General features: G+C 40.6%; 1 protein-coding gene across 1 annotated transcript in view; it reads right to left on the bottom strand.

The window, feature by feature from the left end:
• Positions 1-6,104, bottom strand: part of large2 (LARGE xylosyl- and glucuronyltransferase 2) — an 89,537-nt gene extending 83,433 nt beyond the window's left edge. Inside the window, exon 1 of the mRNA XM_074657481.1 lies at positions 5,680-6,104. The gene's annotated coding sequence lies outside the window, so the exon portion shown is untranslated. The remainder of the gene's footprint in view (positions 1-5,679) is intronic.
• Positions 6,105-15,570: the final 9,466 nt, after the last annotated feature.

Genomic DNA, 15,570 nt, shown 5'->3' with positions numbered 1-15,570 from the left:
AAGACTATATTTGACTTCTTACTCAATGAAAACAACGACAAATGTCAGCAATGTGAACCCCCAATCTGAATGTCTGAAAGGCAACCTCGTCTCCCAGTAATTATTATTATATACCGCTAATATTGTTGCGTATTACTACCAATATGCAACACCAAATACATTCTGAAAGACACTTAATACAGCAGTAATTACCTTTTTATCACTACCTTAACTTGAAAAATTTACTTTTCTAACAGGATTTAGTGAATAAATACAGCCACGGTTCATAAACATCACATGTCCCACAAAGGAGCCCTGAGGAACTCCACAACTTCAGGTGAACTTATGCTTCTGCATTAATCGTGCAATACACACCTCCAACGTGGGAAGTGATTTATAGTTCAGCTTCTGACAGCATCATCACAACACTAGAGGCATGTTGTCGTACATTATCAGACCGTGTCGTGCTTTAATTACTGTATTAACCTCAAAGTCATCATGTTGACGTTGTTTAATTAACTGCCGGCAGCTCCAATGAAGAACATCTCATATCACAATAAATGTTTTACCACAAAACATCCTATTATTTAAAAGGGAACACAGATTTCCACTCAGAAGGACCCTAGATTAATAAAATAAGCAATACCTGGTGCCAAAAGAAAATTCATAAACACCTGCATTATATTTATCACGTTATAGCACGTTATTAATTCAATCATACATCTGCACTTTACCTCTTTACATCGCCGACTGATGTATTTTATTGATGGCTAAATTCTGTTTTTTAGATACAGAATAAATTAAGGATTATGGATTTTCACAAATCAAAATAAACTAAAAAAAGAAGCTCTTTTCGCACACACACCTGAACCTCCCCAGATAGTTCTGCAGAATAATTGTGGAACATCTGCTGTTTTCCTCTCTCTGTCTCTCCCTCCATTTTCATCTTTTATTTCTTTTCTGCAGCCTCCTCCTCCTCCTCCTCCTCCTCCTCTTGCTTTCTTTATGATTAATAACCAACTCCGCCATCTGTCGCCCACGGTAACAGGTCACACCGCATCGCGGACTGATCAAAATTACCATCGATTGTGAAGTGTGTGCTCACATGTAGACAAACAGCTCTGTAATTATTCGCTCCGTTACTCTGCAGAGTGAGTCACCACATGTTCAGGAATGGGATTGATTTGGTTTCTAATGAAGCAAAAAGAAACACACAGAATCACCGGAGCTCGACCAACGCACTGCAGGTTTCAGCTCATCACAGATATGATCAGTATAATGTGCTGCTCCAACAGCCTCCACATGTTGAACCTGCTGCAGGGATTCACTCCCAGTCAGACACAAGAGGTCCAACACCCACTACGTTTACATGCACTAAATATTCACTTCTTTACCCCTTATTCAGAAATAGACAATATTCCTACTAAGCTGTTTACATGGATAATGAAAATTAATATTCCTGTTTACATGCAGCTGTGTATACTCTGATTAACGTAAACTGCAGCGAACACAGCCTTCCTCTTTCATTCCTTCAACCACCTTCTGGAAAAAGTTGGTGTTGCGATATTGCAAAAATTATATGTATATATTCATTATTGTAAATCAATTAACAACACAAAACAATGACAGATGTTGTCCAGAAACCCTCACAGGTACTGCATTTAGCATAAAACAATATGCTCAGATCATAACATGGCAAACTGCAGCCCAACAGGCAACACCAGCTGTCAGTGTGTCAGTGTGCTGACTTGACTATGACTTGCCCCAAACTGCATGTGATTATCATAAAGTGGGCATGTCTGTAAAGGGGAGACTCGTGGGTACCCATAGAACCCATTTACATTCACTGATCTGGAGGTCAGAGGTCAAGGGACCCCTTTGAAAATGGACATGACAGTTTTTCCTCGTCAGAATGCGTTATTTATCCTCCTTCCCGACAAGCTAGATAACATATCTACTAAATATCTACTGCATATCTACTACATATCTATTTGGGACTTTTTTAAACATTCTTGGGACATTTTTCAGATATTTTTTGACTTTTTATTGGACTAAAGCCCTCACACATTCACATATCTGGAGGTTAGAGGTCAAGGGCGCCCCTTGTTTTTCCTCGCCAAAATGTAGCGCAAGTTTTGGAGCGTTATTTAACCTCCTTCACAACAAGCTAGTACGACATGGTTGGTACCGATGGATTCATCCGGTTTTCATATGATACCAGTATCTTCACTCTAGCTTTAAAACTGCGCCGCTTCAACCTAAAAATCATAAATTGCGTTAATGAAATTAGCAGCTTTAAAACTAAATTGTGTTAACTACTTTTAAAGATTGTCCTTCCATCCTACATTTCCCATAATGCAACTTGATAGTATCCTTCCATTAGACACTCCCTGCCTGGTTAACACCCATCACTGTCCAACTCCACACCTGCAGGTTTGTAAGTCTTTGTGTCATAAATTTGACTCCGTGCAGAAGAAATAACCTCATTACTAATAACCTCATCACTAATGACATCATACAACTGTAGTAGTACTAATAGCAGCAGTAGTAGTAGCAGTAGTAGTAGTAGTACTAGTACTCCACATGACAAGTAAAGTCCGTGGTGCCCCTTTAAAATATCAATCAATATGGGCCTCAAACCTCCAGTATGAGTCTGGGCCCGCCCCTCACAGCCTCCACGCCGTGATACACTGACACGCGTCGCCGCTCCTCGCCACCAACATTAACATAAAAGTGCTGGAGGTGAAGTGTGACGGCGAGTCATCAAGAATTCCAATCGCACACTTGAAGGGTTCCCGAGCGAATGTAAAATAGAATTTCTCATTTCCTAAATCTGATTTTACGCTTCCTGGTCGGGTTAAGTGTGGAGTCAGCCGTGGCGGCGGCGGGGAGAGCCAAGCAGAGCTGCTACTACGGGAGGTTTCGGCGCTCGTCCCCCTCACGGTGCAGCGCTTTGGCAACACCTTCTAACAAGTGATGCATATTTAAATATACTGCTCTCTGAAACAAGCGGGGGAAGTGCTCACCTCGGTTATTAGAAAGGGAGGGACGGAGGGAGGGACGGAGAGAGACGGAAGCAGAAAGTGCAGAAAGTCAAATAAACCCATGATGCATTTCATCCGCCAAATGGCAAAACATGCAGGATTTCTTTCAGGGTGTAAGAGTGACAGGAAGCAGCAGAGTGTCAGAGAAGTAACAGCTGGTACAACGTAAACCCCGGAGATTAACAGTGTGTGTTTTCTGTAGACGTTGTCTCTAACGGAGACGAGGGACGGGTGTCTAGTCCTGATATGATTCCTGAGATATGGAACAGATGCACATTTTTCTACAAAGCCCTTTTTGTTATTTAAAGCTGCTCTCATCAATATTCTCATATGAACATGTGACAACATGAGAGGTGTCTCTCGTAGTGACGAACCCAGAAGGATTATCACCTGACTCAGCAGGTCCTCTCAGCTTCACGGAGCATTTTTAGCCACAGAGTTTTGGTTTTGCGCGACACATCCTGTCTGGTTCCGTCTCAGTGTCTCCACAGACACACTTAGAGATGAGCTGGTGAAGAAAGTGGAAAATCTAGCAGCTTAAAGAGACAGATCATTTTCTCAGGAGATGGTGGAGACCAAAACCAGAGCTAAAAGAGAGAGAGAATATTGGACAAATACAACTGACCATGTTGCTCTGTGTCTGCTCAACCCCAGATCAAGCCAAAGAGTGTCCTGTCCACCTGAGGACAGCTTGTTAAGGTCACATATTGCCTCAGTGAGGCGTGAATATTACACACATGCATGAATGTGCAGTACCAGCAGGGGGCAACAAAAACACTTGGTTAAGTTTAGGAAAAACATCAGGGTTGGCCTTAAAATAAGTACGTAAACTAAGTAAACAACAAATGGAAACAATGTTACATAAGTACAGAAAAACACGTCACTAACGTCACTAACGTAACGTAAACTTACAAAACAAAGCAGCGTTCTCCTGGTTGAAAGTCCTGTGTTTGTTGGACCCATCCACCTCCCCTCCCTGCGGCGTTCTTTTTGTTGCCTTGCACATTATCATGTCATTAACACACCTTTTTGTGTGACCAGGCTGGTCTGCTGGTTGTGTAAATAGGCAAAAAAAAGAATTAACGCAGGTTCAACAAAAGACTGTTCATGTCCCGTGTGTCATGTTACAATTAGCTGTTGAGCTAACTTCACCACATCTATAGCACTGATGTTGTTAAATGTCAGAGTTGATTCATGTGCACTGTCCTCTATAAATTAACAAGTAACTAGAATGGCACTCGGAGAGCGCAGACCTCCGCCAAGGTGGAGCATCGTCGTCGTTACTCTTTCCAACAATCACTAAGTGTGCCGGCTCGCCACCAAAATCTAATAGATCGTTCATTGTGCCACACCCCACCCCTCCGAAAACTTTCAATCAAATCCATCGTGGACTTTTGGAGTAATCCTGCTAACAGACAAACCAGCAAACCAACAAACAAACCTCCTCCCGAGGCCTTCGGCCTTAGCGGAGGTACTAAACGGTGTTATAATCCTTTAGAGTTCAGTCCTGGCTGATCTGGAGACAGCTGTGGTACCTGGAGGTAACTGCACAGTTCCTCTCAGATCACACATGTATGGTTAATGGACTTTTATAGCATTTATAAAGCTCCTTTCTAGTGTTCCGACCACTCAAAGCTCTTCATACTACATGTCAGCATTCACACACACTGATGTCAGAGGCAGCCGTCACCAACCTGCCCATCAGGATCGGATCTAAATACTCATTCACACACCGGTGGATCAGCCTTCGGAGGGAATTCAGGGTTAAATATCTTTGCCCAAGGACACGTCAACATGTGGACAGGAGGAGCCGAGGATGGTGGACGACCCGCTCTACCTCAGAGCCAGAGACGCCCTAAAGGTCCACATGTATGGACCACTGAGGACAGCAGTCAGAGATGCATCTATCTGTTCACAGTGCAGCAGAACAAACAGCAATATGGTTCCAAATAATGAACATTTTTAACTATTAAACCTTTAATAAATGAATAAATGCATTAGATCAGTGGGGAATAATCCACTCCCTATCCAAGGAAGAGGAGGCAAAACCTTCATCTTAACTGTTTAAAATAAAATGATGTTGACTTACAGAAGCAGGAGGATGTCAGTGAATATATCAGTAAAAGTAAAGTGAGTATTTTCTTCTGGGTTTCACTATTTAGTGCATCTACAGGAGCTGCATGTTTTGTTTTTAAGGATTTTAAAATGCATCCAAGAGTAGAATTAGGTCATCAGCCATGACCTTAAAATAAATATGGCCCAATTAAAAAAGCATTTTAAATGATTTACATATTTAAAATGTGGCAGAATTACTCACTTAACTGGAGTGGTTTGTTATTCACAGAAATATTTACATTAATTATTCTGTAGAAAAGCCATGGGGGGGGAGTGTGTGTGTGTGTGCGTGTGCGTGTGTGTGTGTGTGTGTGTGTGTGTGTGTGTGTGTGTGTGTGTGTGCTCTGAGGGGGGGTTGGTTGAACATACATGGCTCAGAGGATCAGAATGTAGCTCAGTTAAGACCTGATCCAGGACACAGGTCACATGGACCTGATGCACACACACACACTCTTTAATGGTCCCATTAAAGCAGATTACAGACTCAAACTGGCTGCTTCCTCTTCTGCTACAGCCACAATAAAGAGTAAATGTTCCTCACCTGTGTCTGTAGTTGAAGGTTGTTAGTTCCACTGTAGTTGAATCACTCCATGTCTTAATCCAGGGGGGGGGTAAACCATGCACAAATCCACCCAGAAACAGGGAACAGGCTCCAGAAGGTGTGAGAGATTAACAACTGTCCTCACACATGCAGAGAGAGCCAGAGAGCCAGAGAGAGAGCCAGGTGGTGGAGCAGCAGCAGAGAGACTGTGCTGCGAGGCTGCAGAGCTCCAGAGCTCCAGAGAGAAGAGGCTGCTCTGCGCAGAGTTCAGCCCCAGGACGGTGCACCCTGACCCGGGGACGGAGGAGGAGAGAGGTCGGTGCTGCTGGCTGTCAGTGAGTCTGCTGTTCGTGCATGAGCCGGTCTGTGTGCACGGTGAGGAGGAAGAACAGTCTCTCTCTGCTCAGCTCCTCCAGAAGAATGAGGCTCACTGCAGCAGCAGCACCCCCCACCGGAGGAGGCCACGCCCCCTATACAGGCTCAGCCAATAGCAGAGGACCTCCCTCTCTGAGACTCAGCTGGGAGCCAATCACAGAGACTGAAGCTCTAATAGAAGCAGACAGTCACTCAGTCAGCTGGAGAAACGCTTCTGTACACATTTAACAGCATTTTAATACAAATGAATAACTCAATAAATACATAAGTAAATCTGTCATTAAATGTAGCAAAAATAATTAATTTTATTAATATATATATATATATATATATATATATATATTATGATTATTTTTAAATGTGTATTTTTATTTATTTATTTATTTACTCTTCTGTTATTTTTTTTCCCTTTTATTTATTTATCTATTTATTGGTATTAATTTTAAAATGTATTTGTTGATTTTTTTCGCATTTTTGTTTTATTTTTTATTATTTTTCATTTATTTTTCTATTTATTTTTCATTTATTTTATTATTTTTAAACGTGTGTATTTATTTATGTATTTATTTATTTATTTACTTACTCTTTTGTTTAATTTTCCTTTTATTTATTTATGTATTTATTTTTCATTTATTTTTTTGCATATATTTTATTTATTTATTTTTGCATTTATTTTATAGTTATTTTTAAATGTGTATTTATTTACTCTTATGTTTTTTAAAATGTATTAATTGATTTTTGCATTCATTTGTAATTTATTTTGCATTTATTTTTCATTTAGTTTTGCATGTATCTTTATTTATTTTTCATTTATTTCATAATTATTTTTAAATGTGTGTATTTATTTATTTATTTACTCTTCTGTTTAATTCCCCCTTTATTTATTTATTTTATGCATTTATTTTATTTATTTGTATTTCATTTACTTTTGCGTTTATTTTTTTTATTTTATAATTATTTTTAAATGTGTTTATTTATGTATTTATTTACTTCTTTCTTTCTTTATTTCTTTCTTTATGTATTTATGCGTGAAAACTGAAATACAATAAAATAAGTGATTAACAAAATAACAATAAATAGACTAAAATTATACAACTTAAATACAATAAAATAAGTGATTAATATGAATAAAAAATAATAAAATTATACAACTTAAATACAACAATAAAATAAGTGAATAAAAGGAATGAAATAGAATAAAATTACATAACTTAAATACAATAAAATAACAATATAAAAAGAATACAATTATACAAGTTGGATACAATAAAATAAGCGATTAATAAAATAACAATAAAATAGTATAAAATGTTACAAGTTGAATATAATGAAATAAGTGATTCATAAACTAACTATAGAGTAGAATAAACTTTAGCTTTAACCTTGTGACTGAAAGACCCTTTGAATGAACTCTGATGGCATATTGACACAGTTCAGTCAATTATTAACCTTCTAATATGACGTTTGAGTTCAACCACAGTGTTATTGAGACTAATGGTCTCTGTTCCTGTCTGTAAAGAGGCCGATAGTTTGCCAAGACAAACAGAAAACCTGCAGAAACAGGAGATTGTAGAGAAGCAGTCCAAAGTCTGAGATTAGACGTCACACTTTAGCTGTCAGGTGGAGATAAATCTGATCCCTGCTTCAACATCTTTTCATATTCAGTTTAAGATCAACACGGGAGCTCTTCCACTTCTCAACAATCCTGTTTTATATGAAAAATGCATCATCGGAGCAGCAAAAGAGACAGAGAAAAAGCAGTTTTGTGTTATCAGTGTGGACCTTTGGGGGACAGTTAGAAGAGACTGTAGACGGTCATTTTTCTAAACAGGTGAGCGAGTAAACGAACAGGATGAGACACCGAATGGCCTCGCAGATAAAACGATGTGAATAATGAAACCTACGAGACAACACAAGTACAAACTGATAACACAGTCACTGAGTGCTCCACGCGTTTAGTGTCGCACTCATTTAGTATTCCACGCATCCCTCTTAATTCTTCATAATCCACCGACGAACAAAACAAATAAGCTGAACATTTACATTTACATGCATTTCTCAATGCTCAAAACTCGTCTCACAGTCAGCAGTACAACTGTGCATCTTAAGCTCCTCTCCCTCTGGATAAAAAACCCACTAACACCCACTAACTTCTGGCTTTTGTCTTCAGTGTGAAAGGTTATGATCTGTATTCATTCTGGGACAAATGACTCTGCAGTAGAGACGGGTATTTATCAACTCCAGCTCCGATCGCCAGTGATGGAAACATGACGTCTGGGTGGACACGATGCTAACATGTGTTGAAGTGAATATATAATAAATAAAATCAACAGGGATTTAGACAGTTATTATGAGTTATTAACATACAAAACATACCATTAATATGCTCTCCTCAAAGCCACCAGACTCCATTGACAGAAACAGTCATTTTATCTCGCTGATCGTCGTAAAACACACTTCATTCAAACTCGACAGAAACAAAATAAAACTCATGAAAACTCTTTGTGAGTCTTTCCACTGTTCCAACAATCACCAACTCTGGTTTGGTCTAAATAAACCGGCCCGTTCGCACAACAAAGGTGTGTAAATGCCACGATAATGCACAAGGTGTTTAGCGTGCAATAAGTACGTCTTGGTGTTACGTTAATTTATGTTAATTTACGTTAAGTTACGTTAAGTTACGTTAAGTTACGTTAAGTTACGTTAAGTTACGTTAGTGCCGATTGTCACGTGTTTTTTTGACGTTTGTGACGTGTTTTCCGTAGTTGTTTCCGTACATGTTTTACTTAGTTAACATACTTATTTTCAGCCCAACCATGATGTTTTCCCTTACCCTAACTAAGTGGTAACTGTGGACATTTGAGTTGCGTGCAGCTGAGGGGGTTCAGGATGCCCCCTGGGCCTAGGTGGAGAGATTATATCTCCACACTGGCCTGGGAACGCCTCGGGATCCCCCAGTGAGAGCTGGTTAATGTGGCCCGGGAAAGGGACGTTTGGGGTCCCCTGCTGGAGCTGTTGCCCCCCCAACCCGACCCCGGATAAGAGTTGAAGATGAGTGAGTGAGTGAGTGAGTGAGTGAGTGAGTGAGAAATGACACACAAAAACGCTAAAATGCGTACTCATGACACGCAGAATATCCGTGGAATGTTGGGGTATTTTTACGCCTTCCCGTGAGACCGGGTTGAAATAAACCCTTAATTCACGAGTTAGATGTGAAAAGAAACAGTTGATATATGCTCTCCTCAAAGCCACCAGACTCCATTGACAGAAACAGTCATTTTGTCGTAAAAACAGTTTTCTACTCTTCCAACACCAACTCTGGTTTGAGAGTTTCAAAGAGAGACTGAAGAAGTAACAGATATAAAAATAGAAAGTAACCACGTAACATTTTCACTGTTTACTGAACCTGTTTCAGGGAACGTGATGGCTGAACGTAACACAGAAAAGCCGAAAGGTCAGTGCAACGGCACGGCGTGCAATGGCACGCCGTGCATTTGCTCAACCACCAACACTCTGAGTATTTACTCTCTATTTTATACTTGTTTACATGCTATTTTAAAACTGTTGTAAATCAGACTGCAGCTCGCTGATTACACCGGATACGACACGGAGCAGCTCTTTTCATTCCTGTCTGACCTCCATGAAAGAGAAGGTTAATTACTACTGCTGTATATGTATAGTCCACATGTGTATATATGTAGTGCATGTTTGTTTTGTATGACTTTACTTTAGGAAAATAAAGCCGACTGAAGCACATTACAGCATTTCTGATTCATTTCTGTAACTTATTCTACAAAGTAGCTCCATCCACACAGTAAAGAGGCTTCTTGTTTTAAAAGAATCTTTGCTTGTATATAAAGTAGGGCTGGGACGATACACCCATCTCCCGATTGGATACTATAACTTTTTTACCACTAAACCATGAAGGGAAAAAGTTGAATCATCCACTTTTAGGGACTTTTACTTTGTAAAATCTCTAAATGAATCCAGTAAAATGTTTGATTTTCAGTATGTATGAAGTCAGAGATGACCTGAAGTCAAATATATCAGGATCATTGTCAGGAATTATTTATTATCCAGCAACCCAGAAATCAAAGAATAAAGACATTTCCCTCACAGATTAGTGGTGTTTTCTTTTTAATTTGTAATGTTTTATACTTCTGGTGAATATAATCCATCAGTCTTATTTACATAGATGTATTTTAGTATCTACAGTTCTCTTTGTTAACACCTTATTTTGAAAAGCGGACGTCGTCCCACGTGTCTACTTCCTCTAACTTCTCCAAGGTGGTCTCTAGCTCTCCCGTCAGCTCCGTTCTCTTTATCCATCCATGGTCAGCTCCATCGGGGCCGTTTCAATGCAGAGAACACAAATGTCAGTATCTGGGTGCTCTACAGTCGTAGCGTCGGCCCGTTTGACCACAGAGACGAGAGCGACGGCCGGCTTTCTGCCTTTTTTCATCTTTTTTTCAGGCATATTTCAGACCTTTGTTTGAACATATTTCTGCCTTTTTGGGAATTTTTTTGGGCCATATTTCGGACATACTTTGGCATTTTTTCTGCCTTTTTTTTTTACATATTTCTGCCTTTTTTTTTTTTTAAATGTAGACGTATTTTGGCTTTTTTCTGACTTTTCTCAGCCTTTGTTCTGACTTATTTTCAGACATATTTTGGCCTTTTTTAGAAGTTAGCATGCAGCTTTAGCTCTGCTCTGTCTAGCTCTGCTTTTCCTGTCAATGTGTGAAACCCAAAGTGTTTCCATCCTTTACTGGATGTGTAGTGTTTAGCACGCTGGATTCAACATGGGAGGGTGCAGGTCGTATCCACGCTGACCCTCCAACGGTTTATACTTTCTCTTTCTGGCTGCCTGAGATGTGTAGGGGTGTTTGGTTGCTCTGTTGTGCTGCATGATGGTAAAGAGACGAGAGCATAAATGCATGTAACCAGCTGTGAAAGTTGGACGGTACATAAAACGGATGAAATCACTCATTCATTGGGTGAAACGGCCAATCAGAGAGCTCTCTCTCTCTCTCTCTCTCTCTCTCTCTCTCTCTCTCTGCTTCAGCATGCTGAGTCAACCCAGCAGCTGCAGATAACGCTGACTGGAATCGATAACACACACTGAGAACTACAGGAGGTCCATCACAGATGTTAAACGACGGCCCAGCGGTGGCCAAACGGCGGCCGGCGTCCTGACATCACCACGTCATCACGGTGGTCAACGGGGCAGAAAGCACTGAGCAGCTCTGCTTCACCACAGAGAGAGAGATTCAGAGATGCTGCTACTGGAAAACAGAGGTTATAAAAAGACGATATAAGAGAGAGAGACACAGAGAGACACAGAGAGAGAGAGAGAGAGAGAGAGAGAGAGAGAGAAGAGGGGAGTTTAGATTCAGGGAGGAAAAGAAGGTGAAGCAGCACGAGGAGCAAAAACCCTGCAGATCATAAATTATTCAGACAAGTTGTTTTTATAAGAGCATGAAAATAAATCAGACGAGGACAACTTTCACTGAGCTGCAACTCATCTCTGAGACGAGTACTTTCACCACACACACACACGCACGCACGCACGCACGCACGCACGCACGCACGCACGCACGCACGCACGCACGCACGCACGCACACACACACACACACACACACACACACACACACACACACACACACACATACACACACACACACATACATATATATACAAATATATTCAAGGTGAGGCTGGAGATCCAGAAGAGGCATCGTATGCAAATAGCCCATATGTGCTGCCTGTCACAGCAGCAGCCTCACAGCTACTCTGTGTGTGGTGTGTGTGTGTGTGTGTGTGTGTGTGTGTGTGTGTGTGTGTTGGTGGTGGGGTCAGAGGTCAGATGGGACGCCTAAAGGACAGCTGGACGACCGTCCTGAGAAGCCCGTTACTGTACACCACACACACACACACACACACACACACACACACACACACACACGCGCACACACACACACACACACACACACACACACACACACACACACACACACACACGCACACACACACACACAATGTAATTAACCTTCTCCGACCTTCTGCTCCTCTTTTCTTCATCTTTTCCATTTAAAACTTTGATGATGTATTTAAAGTTTAAAATTAGAGCTGTCAAAGTTAACACGTTAACGCAAATTAGTTTTAAAGCTAGAGTGAAGATACTGGCATCAGAGTAAACTAGAGAACCATCGGTACCAACCATGTCATACCAGCTTGTCATGAAGGAGGTTAAATAACGCTCCAAACTTATGCTAAGTTTTAGCGAGAAAAAACTGGCAGGGGCATTTCCAAAGGGGTCCCTTGACCTCTGACCTCCAGATGTGTGAATGTAAATGGGTTCTATGGGTACCCACGAGTCTCCCCTTTACAGACATGCCCACAGCCTTAGTAGAAACCCAAAATATAAAAGTATGAACCTGAAAATGAGCAGGATACGTCCTCTCTGCGTTCTGCTTTCAGCTCACTGTATTTGGTTTTTACTGATTTTCATCAGAAAGACGCGGTTGTGTTTTTTTTTTTTTTTAAGGAGCAACATTGAATTAAAACAGATTTAAATCTGGATCCCGTTAAACCAAACAAACTAAGACACAACTTGTGATGTGCAACATGAGATCATTTCCCCTTGAATTTATTTTGACACGTTTTATGAATTTAAAACAAACTTCCGAGCACGCCGATGACGATGACGATGGCGATGACGATGACGATGACGATGACGATGACGATGACGATGACTGAAACGTGTCGTTGATCCCTGGATTTTACTTCTGCAAACACCCAAAAGTCTTTGTGCTTCCAAAAGACACCGAATCTGCAGTTTATAGTAAACAAGGTCTTCTTCTCGAGCACAGAAAAGAGAAAACCAGCCGCTCATTATACAAGAATTGCTTTTACAGAAGAAAATATAAATGGAAACATTTTCTCTCCATCACATCACGTCACATCTTGTAATAACTTTTCATCTCATTATTGGGAGAAAAGATCTGAGTATTATGAGATAAAAAGCTCTAATTAGAAGGAAGAAGATTAAAAACATCTTGTTCTTATGAGATTCTTTTCATGTAATTATACAGATCTTGTAATTATGAAATATCCGTCTCATCACTGTGAGATGCACAGATGTAATTGCAAAGTATGGAAGTGATAATTATGAAAAATCTTCTATAAAGAATCAATAAATGATGAGACTACTGCAACAACAACGTCTCCAAGGTTACATTAAAGTTTAGTAGGACTACTACGAGGACGTGTCGTCGTCACATGTCCTCAGTGGATTTGTATGTGCGGTGCAGTCGCTGCAGACAGACCTTTAATATTTGATGAGCTGCCAGATGGCTCAGTGGAGCCTTTGATAAGCATCTTTAACACATAGGTAGTCAACCAGTGTGTGTGTGTGTGTGTGTGTGTGTGTGTGCTTCGATGGCGGGGTTACTGCGATCAAAGAACTCAACTCCGATGGCAGACACAAGTCAAGAGCCAGACGCACACATCAATAATTTAACACACACACTGTTAAAAGTGAGACAAAGACCGAAGAGGACTTAAAATATCTGCCAGAAATAGACGAGAGTATCTGAAAGTAAAGTTCTCCACAGTTCTTATATTGTATTTTATTTTGTGTAGATGATGAGGAATCTGCTTGTATATGAAAAGTTTGTGTCCCAAGAGAAACCACACGTCAAAGCTGATTTATTTGTCACGTAAAGTCCGTACTTAAGTTACAGCACTTCCACGCCATCTGTTCCTAAACCTAGCTAAGTACTTTGTTGTCTAAGCCTAACTAAGTAGTTTTATTTTGAAAAGACTGGAGCGGAAATTGAGACGTGCATCACGTGTTGCTGGACATTCGTAGGAAAAAACACAAGAAAAATACCTTGTTGAAAGCCGCGTTGAGCGTCACGAAACAAAAGGGAAATTCGTATCTATGTACACGAATCAAACAGATTAAATTGTGTGACTATTACCGCCCTGAGACTTTTGTATTTTTTCTGTTTCCTTTTCTTTAACCCATATTTAAGCTGGTTCGTTGTTGGGAACTATAAGAGAGATCTGGCCAAGATGGCAGCATAAAAAACCACACTAAATCAGACAATGGATAAAACAGCACTAAAACACACACAGCAGTACTAAAGGAGCTGAAGTAAACTTTGCAGGTATTTATTCATAAATCTAATTTAGATTGTTGATTTAAATGATGATGGCGCTGGATGAAAAGCCAGAGGATCACCAACGTTATTTCAGTTCATCGTGAGGGGAACATGAACGTCTGAACCACATTTCATCACAATCCATCCAACAGATGTTGAGACATTTCTCTCAAAACCATGAATGTCAATCATCTGTCCCGCTGTAGCTTATTCAATAAAATACAGTGGAAAGAAGAAGCGTCTATGAAAACACTCACAGAGATGTTGAAGGTTCAGGTTACAGGACGTCAGGGGCGATTGAGTTGATGCAGTGATAGAAGGGCTGAATACTGTCTGCTGCACCAAGGAGGTCATGTTTCCAGTTTGGTTTGTTTGTCTGTTTGTCAGCAGGATTACGGAAAAAACTGCCAGTCTGATTTTCACTAAACGTGGTGGAAAAGTGTAGCATGGGCCACGGAAGAACCCGTTCCATTTTGGATCTGAATCACAACGATACACACATTATTTTTGACTTATACCGGGTCAAACACTACATTAGAATCAAGCTGATTCGGGTCTGATTCCTCCTGATGATCCTCAGCAAAGCCCTGATTGTTTGATGGATCTAAAGATGATGTTTCCAGATGTTCCAATGGTGTGAAGTCCATCCTGCAACACACCATTTCAAATGGTAAATATTAAACATGTTCAGTATCTCCGATGGGATCTCCTGTTGTGTGTGAGGAACCCAGAGGAACCCAGAGGAACCCAGAGGAACCCAGAGGACGGCCGATGACGCCGTCACGTTGGGAAAGAACGGCAGCCAATAGAGAACCAAGCTGACTGAAGAAGGAAGGACGACCACCGCCGTCGCCATGGCGGCCGCGGCTAACGCATGAGCTAATGCTAAACGTGGAGCATAAAGTAGTAGTTAGATGGAGCTCAGAAATGGAGGAGCAACGAGTGTTTATTCAACGTGTCTCCATGACTTCATCCATCCTTCATCCATCCTTCATCCATCCTTCATCCGTCCTTCATCCATCCTTCATCAATTCTTCATCCGTCCTTCCTCAATTCTTCATCAATTCTTCATCAATTCTTCATCCATCCTTCATCCGTCCTTCATCCATCCTTCATCCATCCTTCATCCGTCCTTCATCCATCCTTCATCCATCCTTCATCCATCCTTCATCCGTCCTTCATCCATCCTTCATCAATTCTTCATCCGTCCTTCCTCAATTCTTCATCCATCCTTCATCAATTCTTCATCAATTCTTCATCCATGCTCCATCCATCGTTCCTCAATTCTTGATCCATCCTTCATCAATTCTTCATCCATCCTTCATCTATCCTTCCTCAATTCTTCAT

Source organism: Sebastes fasciatus, chromosome 2, assembly GCF_043250625.1.
Source record: "Sebastes fasciatus isolate fSebFas1 chromosome 2, fSebFas1.pri, whole genome shotgun sequence".
Lineage (NCBI taxonomy): Eukaryota > Metazoa > Chordata > Actinopteri > Perciformes > Sebastidae > Sebastes > Sebastes fasciatus.
Note: the sequence above shows the minus strand (reverse complement) of the source record. Positions and strands in the feature narration are given on the sequence as shown.